The following is an 8,699-nucleotide window of genomic DNA, read 5'->3' on the forward strand; positions in this document are numbered from 1 at the left end:
GTGGAGCAGCAAAACAGAGACACAAGAGATTCTGCAGGTGCTGGAAATCTGGAGCAACACACAAAATGCTAGAGGGACTCAGCAGGTCAGGCAGTGTCTGTGGAGGGACGGAGACACAGAGAGACTGCAGATGCTGGAAAGCTGGAGCAACCTGCTTCAGTTAATTTGCAGGAAAGATTCACAAGGATGTTGCCGGGACTGGAGGGCTTGAGTTATAAGGAGAAATCGGATAGGCTGGGGACTCAACAAACACCAGCCAAGCCGTCCCCCAGTCCTGATGCAGGGTTTTGAACCGAACCGTCGACAGTTCCTTCCCCGCCACAGATTCTGCTCAACCAGCTGAATTCCTGCAGTGGATGGTTTGTTGCTTGGGTAGGCTGGGACTGTTTTCCCTGGAGGATGAGGGGTGACCTTACAGAGATTTATAAAATCACTAGGGGCATGGATAAGGCGGATGGTCACAGCCTTGTTTCCCAGGGTACAGGAGTCTAAAACAAGAGGTCATCAGTTTAAGGGGAGAGAGGTTTTCACAGAGAGGTTGGTGGGTATACAAAACGAGCTGCCAGAGGAAGCTGTAGAGGCAGGTACAATCACAACATTTAAAAGACATTATGAATGGGAAAGTTTAGAGGGATATGGGCCAAATACAGGCAAATGGGACTAGCTCAGTAAGATAACTGGGTCAACATAGATGAGTTGGGCTGAAGGGTCTGTTTCCATGCTGTATAGCTCAATGACTGTGAGCCATTCACATATTAACACAAGGGGTGCTTTGGAGACATTGAATCCATGCAAGCTTCCAGGGGAGCAATCGCACTTGACCCATTCTTCCTACATCCCTGTACCCCTGCAACACTCTCTTTCACATACATGCCAATCAACTTTTCTTTGATTCTCCTTGCCTTTGACCTCCATTAAGAAGTAATTCACAGTGGCCAATTAACCTACCAACTCCTCTTTGGGATGTGGGAGGAAATCGGAGCACCCAACATAAACCCGTGCAGTCAGGGAGAAAATGTGCAAACTCCACTCAGAGAGTACACAGATCTGGATATAAATTGGGTCCCTGGAACTATGAGACATTTCACCATCCTGATTAATTGTAGAATTTCAAAAATCCATCAGTTTCATAGTTTGCAAATTCATGGCATTTTGTCAACATTATAATGACAGTCATCAATTATCCTATCTTTGTCCCACTTAACTTTGTACAACTCCCTGAGATAAGCCATGTATTTTTAGATAAAATCAGTCTGGAGATTATTATTTCAACTTGAGAAGGATTGTACTTTGCGTGTGCACTCCGTCTCAACAAGGCATGCATGTGTGTCTGTCAACAAAACATTTCTGTGTGTCATTCTCTATGTCCCTCTGCCTCCCTCCCTCTCCTTTTGACTGCAATTCATGTCTCAATTTCTAGATGATTTTTATCTCAGTTAACAAGATGTCTTTTTCTGTCTCAGCAAGAGGTGTGTCTCACAGAGTCTTTGTCTCAATAACTCAACAGAGTGCCTATCAGTCTCAACAAGGTGTATACAATTCACCTACAGGGACCTAGATAGAGTAAATGGGAAGGGTGTAGTATAGATCATCCCCAGGTAAAGAATGGGTTCTGTTTATAAAAGATTCCATAACTCAAATTTGTCCAGAAGTTGGAAAATAGACAAAAATCACTCGATATAGTAACCATACCTCCACAGTATTGTAATGTAAGGCATCAAAAGCACATAAGACTGATAATAAAGAACAATTACTAAAAGTGGAGAGAGAGGAATCTAGTTCTGCCGTTCAAAGGAGCGAACATACACATTGGACTTCTGAATTTAATAATACTATGGGAGATCGATCATGTGCATGGATGTCCATAAGTTGGGTGTTCTTAAATCAGGGATGGCCTGTAGAGGGCTCAGAAAACCAGGGCAATGATCTAAAGTAAACAACAGCGGAATTAGAGATGAAGAGGAGAATTTCCACTCAGAGATGATAGGGGCCTGGAGACAGAAACTCTCAGCACAGAACTAGAAACTTGGTGACCTGCAGGGCGATGAACCAAATGCTGGAAGGTGGGATGAGACTGGGTGGCTATTTGTTGATTGGAATAGATATGATGGAGTGAAAGGCCTCCAGTCCAGTAAACCTTCTATGATTCTATTCTCAATCATTGAACATGCAGCACAAAGTCATTAAATCAATGCCTATCAAGTACCCATCTATACAAAGGCCACTTGCCAGCACTTGACCCATAGTTTTCTATGCTTTAGCAATCCAAGTGATTGTTTAAATATGAGAGTGCCTGCCTTCATCACTCACTCAGGCAGAGTGTTACAATGCCAACCATCCTCTGGCTGAAAAAAATTCTCCAATCCCTTCTCAACCTCCTATCACCTTAAGCCTACGCCCTCTGGATTTAGATAGCTCTGCAATGGGGAAACGTTTCTCACTATTTACCCTATCCGTATCCCTCATAATTCTATGACACTAAGATTTCATTTCTAAAATATATGTCTCTCTCTCTTTGCCTCACCATGTCAACAAGGTCATTCTCTGTCTCAAAAGCAAAATACTGCACAAACTGGAAATCTAAAATAAAAATGGGAAACTTTGGGAATATTCAGCAGTTCATCAGCATCTGTGCTGAAAGAAACAAGAGTCCATGGTTCAAGTTGTTGATCTTTGTCTCAACAACTTTTCTCCTCTCTTTTCCCCCTCTGGCAACAATGGGGACGGATGAACAAACGTCAAATTGTTGCTCCTTATGGAATGCACAACTACCCGTAATTATTTTGGTAGAAGTAAGGAGGGCATGCATTTAAGGTGAGAGGGGGAAAGTTCAAAGGAGATGTATGGGGCAAGTTTTTTTTAAACAGAGTTGTGGGTGCCTGGAATGTGCTGCCGGGGGTGGTGATGGAGGCAGATATGGTAGAGGTATTTAAGAGGCTCTTAGATAGGCAAATGAATATGCAGAGAATGGAGAGATATGGACCATGTGCAGGCAGAAGGGATTAACTGTCATTAGCTTAATTAGTTCGGCACAACATTGTGGGCTGAAGGGCCTGTTTCTGTATTGTACTGTTCTATGTTCTATGATCTATTTTGAGGGAAGCTGATAAAATTGAAGTGAGGAGAAAAGTTTGGAATAATCAATTAGAAAGGAGAAAAACAGTGACTTAAACAGTCAAAAAAGAGAGGGGAAAGCACACAGCCGGACACGTCAATATGTAGAATGAGAATAATGGTTGTAAAGTCCTAAAGAACTTTTGGGACAGCACCAAGCACAACCATATAATTTATTACTCTCTTTTCTTTTTCAGAATAATTATTAATCTATGAAAGCTGAAGCACAGACTTTTAGTAGCCAGGCTATATCTATTAAAGGTTAGCTCATGATATGTGCAATTAACAGTGGCTTTGAAATAATGGTATCGGTATCCGAGAACGTCTACCTTTAAACAAAATCAGTTGCTCAAATGAAAAACAAAGCTGGCAAAACCCACATTCCTTCACGATGAATTTCAGAATGACTCCTGCTTCCAAAACTGAACCTCAGACAGTTATCTCCCCTTTGATACAATAAGCCATCATACTAGCTGTCCTAAACTGCTGCTGACTAATCATTAGGCAGAAATGTAATCCTCTGGTTAAAAACCGCACACCTGGATTGCAGGTAATGTTTCTCTCCTGCACAATGCATCATTTACCTACTGCCTTCTTAAAGCACTGGTTCAAGCAGGAAGTACAGCTGAAATATTTGGTGTCCCTTTTCATCTTTTGAAGGAATAGCTTCAGCATTTGGTCACTGTGACAGTTTTCTTTTGTATTTCAGTTACTCTTTTTAATCTCTAGTGTGCTACAGCCAAATAAAACCCACATCCTGTGCCCATGGACACAAAGAAACACAGGCAGTCTGTGCAGAGGAATGAGTAGGATGGGGGACTTGGGGAGGGGTGGGGGGTGGGCACACAACCTAGACGCACAAAACAATAGTACAAGTGGGACATGCATAAGGGTGCAGCTTGGGTTCCAACCAAAGATAAAAGGCTCAAGCTGATGATTAAAGACGGAAATACTTATTTAACTAGCCTCTGCATGCAGCAGTCCCTGTGGTTCCTATCTTGAAATTTGAGTCATAGAGTCCGAGAGTAATGTAGCACAGAAGCAGGCTCTTCAGCCCATCATATTCACACTGACTGTTGCACCCAACCATACTAAAATCTCTTAAGTTATTCTATTTAACATTTTCAGTAGTAAGGAGGTTCTCACAAGTAAAAGTAAAGATTGAATCACACAGAAAAGTCTATTCATACCAATTACTCTTAGCCGGTGTTAATGTTCCACAGAATCCCTCTTCATTCTCTGCTAACAGTATGCCCTTCTTTTCTACATCCTCTGTCCTATCTTGATCCCTGTTAAGTGTATTTATCATATTTCCCTCAGCTACTATGGTAGGACGTTCTGAATTCTTTCCACAGAAACAATTGCTGGGTACCTCTCTCCATATGCGGAGAACATCGGGGACCATTTTGATCTAGCTTCTGATGGTCAAATTGGAGTCATATGCACATGTATGCATAGGTGCAATGAAAATCTTACTTGTAGCAGCATTCACAAGAAAAACATGAATTAAACATAAATTATACACAACTTTTACAAGAAAGAACACAATTAGAACAAAAAAAACAAAGATCATTTTAGTGCAAAGTGATCAACGTGGTCATAGTGTTGCTAAACTCTAGTAATTAATCATAGAGAAAGCTCACCTGTCTTCCCTCTCGGACTTTGGTGGTGAAATGAAATCATAAGTGGTCAAAATATAGATTGTATGTGCAGCCATTTGCAGCACTACTAATTACAGGCCGTCCCCGGGTTACAATATCCTACTTCTGGACATCCCACATACGAACGAGCTCCCATAATATTATTAAATTCAAAAGTCCAACGTGCATACATATGCTAATGGCAGAACTAGTTTCCTCACTCTCTCCACTTTTAGTAATAATTCTTTCTTATCAGTTTAATGTGCTTTTGATTACATTCACTAAAATACTGTGGAGGTATGGTTACAGTATAGAGTGATTTTTGTGTATTTTCTATCTTATGGACAAAATTGACTTTGGACGACTGTAAAAATGAAACTTGTTCATTACCCGGTGATTGCCTGTATATTTTCTTGATTGTTGTACACTACTGAAGGCAGTTTAATCTTGTAGATCTTTGTTTGTTAAGAATTGGATTAAACCATTCGGCCCATCAAGCCTATACTGATTGTCAGAGTGCTCCTATCAATTTCAGTCCCCCGCTTACTCTCTGCAATCACAACTCTCTCCTGATTCGCCTTCCACCACTTAATTTATAGCAGACATTTAAGCTACCAACATGCATGTCTTTGGACTGTGGGAGGAATCTAGAGCACTCTGGGGATCACAAGATCACAAGGCAAGGGAGCAGAAGCAGGCCATTCGGCCCATCGAGTCTGCTCCAAGGAAAGGGAAATAGAAATGAGAAATGGGGAATGGGGGAAGAAGAAGAAGAAAAAAAACCTATTCTAATCCCAATTACCGGCCTTATCCCCATATCCCTTGATATCCTGACTATTTAGCTATCTATCTATCTCCTCCTTGAAAGCCCCCACTGATCTGGCTTCCACTGCTGTACGTGGCAAGGAGTTCCACAAATTCACCACCCTCTGGCTAAAGAAATTTTTCCTCATCTCTGTTTTGAAACTGTACCCTCTAATTCTAAGATTGTGCCCTCTGGTCCTGGACTCACCCACCAAGGGAAACAGCCTAGCCACATTTACTCTGTCCTTTCCTATCAATATTTTAAATGTCGCTATGAGGTCCCCTCTCATTCTTCTGTACTCCAGCGAGTACAGTCCAAGAGCCGACAAATGCTCCTCATACTTAAGCCCTTTCATTCCTGGAATCATCCTCGTAAATCTCCTCTGAACCCTCTCCAACGTCAACACATCCCTCCTAAGATGTGGGGCCCAAAACAGCGCACAATATTCCAAATGAGGCCTCACTAGTGCCCCGTAGAGCCTCATTAACACTTCCTTACTTTTATACACTATACCTCTCGAAATGAATGCCAACATAGCATTCGCTTTCTTTACCACCGATCCGACCTGGTGGTTAACCTTTAAGGTATCCTTCACGAGTACCCCCAAGTCCCTTTGTACTTCCGTGCTTAGGATTTTCTCTCCTCCTAGATAATAATCTGCCTGCTTATTTCTGCTTCCAAAGTGTACAACTGCACATTTCCCTACATTGAATCTCATCTGCCATTTCCTTGCCCATTCTCCTAAACTGTCTAGGTCCCTCTGCAACCTTCCTATCTCTTCAATACTCCCTACTCCTCCCCCTATCTTGGTGTCATCCGCAAACTTAGCCATGAAACCATTTATTCCATCATCCAAATCGTTAATGTACAAGGTAAAAAGGAGCGGTCCCAACACCGACCCCTGCGGCACACCACTAGTAACCGGTAACCAGCCAGAACGAGATCCTTTTATTTCCACTCTTTGCTTCCTGTCAACCAGCCAATGCTCCACCCATTCTGTTATCCTACCTGTAATTCCATGACCTCTCATTTTATTAATCAGTCTCTTGTGAGGCACCTTATCAAAGGCCTTTTGAAAGTCTAAATACACAACATCTACCGCCTCTCCCTTATCCACCTTGCCTGTGATTTCTTCAAAAAACTCCAATAGGTTGGTCAGGCAGGATCTTCCCTTCACAAAACCATGTTGGCTAGGACCTATCCTGCCCTGCACCTCTAGGTATTCCGTAACCCCGTCTTTGAGAATAGATTCCAATAACTTTCCCACCACTGACGTCAGACTAATAAGTCTGTAATTTCCTTTATGCTGCCTCCCTCCTTTCTTATACAACGGAACTACATTTGCGACCCTCCAGTCCTCCGGAACCACGCCTGAATCTATCGATTTCTGGAAAATAATCGCCAATGCCTCCGCTATCTCTAAAGCCACCTCCTTCAGAACCTGGGGATGCACCTCATCCGGGAAACCCATGTAGTCACTTGCAAACTCCACACAGACAGCAGCTGAGGTCAGAATCGAACACAGGTCACTGGAACTGTGCGGTAGCAGCACTAACTACCGCACCACTGCACCACCCAGTTCAACTTAGCTCATAAGATCCAAGTGAGCTTTAGATGTGGTGCTCTGCCATAGCTACTGTTTAGCAAACTCTCTGGCCTCAAAGATAATGTTATTTATTGCATGTTTTTTTGTAATATCTAATCATAAAACATGGTGGAAAAAATATCCATTCAATCAATCATGTTTATGGAGAAAATTAATTAATTTCAACCACCTACTTTGTTTTCTATTAAATGTTTATTTATTATTCTGAATTTCTACTTCAATCCTTTGTGTAGGCTCCAGTCCTTGAACTCTGCTTAACTGTTAAGATGTTAACCAAGTGTTACTTTCTGGTTTCCTGATATCACAGTTGTTGGGTGCCGGAAAAGCCCCTTCAACTGATACTTGTCAGCAATTGACGTCAGAGGAGGAAAGTTCTTACCACAGAGGCTGATAGATCTTTGCAGGAAGTTCTCATTGAAGTTATCTGCAAGTTCCACTGCCTAACCGCTGACCTAAATTCTGGGCCATTTCCACAACCACACTACGTAATTCTATGGTGCACCCATTTGACCCATCAACTTTCAATGATAGATCAATTCATGAAGTATCCTGTTTAATCCTAAAACTTTAATTTTCTGTGTGTATTTGTGATAAAACTGATTTTGTTTTGCTAGATATCCTATCCTTTGTGTAATGTTATCCTCCCTCACTGTAGATATAAAACTGATACAGCAACAGGAGTACGTAAGAGATTAAATATAATGAGATTTTTTGCAAGGAAACCAGTATAATTGTCTCATATCTAATGCCTTTTGGCAAAGTATTGAATGCATTCCAATTCCATTAAGGCAGCTGATACAAGCCATTATATCTCATCTTTCTCATTGGCTATCATATAACTAATCCTTACGGGCGTATTAATTTAGATAAAGGACTGTCTCTTCAATGAAATCTTACAGCAATTTCGGTATGGAACCCTGAAAAACGAATTGGGATCTTAAAGCTGTAAACAATTTTAGTTAGTTGACACTGCAAATATGACCATTCATTTATGAAACCATTGACTTCTTCAAAAAGAATTACAGTAAAACTCCACTTTTCTGCGATCTGACTATTTGGAAATTCGAATGTGTCGGTATCTGGCTAAAGGGGTGATGTTTTCAATGCTCCCTTGAAACTCACCAGGATTCTAGTTCCCACATTCTGCTGAAACACACTGAGGCCCAAATTGAACTTACTGTATAACAACTAAAAATAGTGAAGTAAAAGTGTGTTGGGACATAATAGGAATAACACCTAAAAGTCTGGAAAATCTGCCAGTCAGCATTATCAAAGTCCCCAGCATGCTGGATTTTTGAAATTTGACGGTAATAAATTTTTAAAGCATGATTATTCTTTTATAACCATGATAGCAGTTTTGATTATCCTAAATACCCTCAATGCTCATATTGCTGTAGTATTCTGCATTCAAAGAGATAAATAAAATGCTGAAAATACTCAGCAGGTCAATGCAACATCAGTGAAGGGAGAAACAGAATTAACATTTCAGGTCAATGATCTTTCATCAGAATCTAATCATGTGGCCACAGTATTT

Source organism: Pristis pectinata, chromosome 20 (assembly GCF_009764475.1).
Source record: "Pristis pectinata isolate sPriPec2 chromosome 20, sPriPec2.1.pri, whole genome shotgun sequence".
Classification (NCBI taxonomy): domain Eukaryota; kingdom Metazoa; phylum Chordata; class Chondrichthyes; order Rhinopristiformes; family Pristidae; genus Pristis; species Pristis pectinata.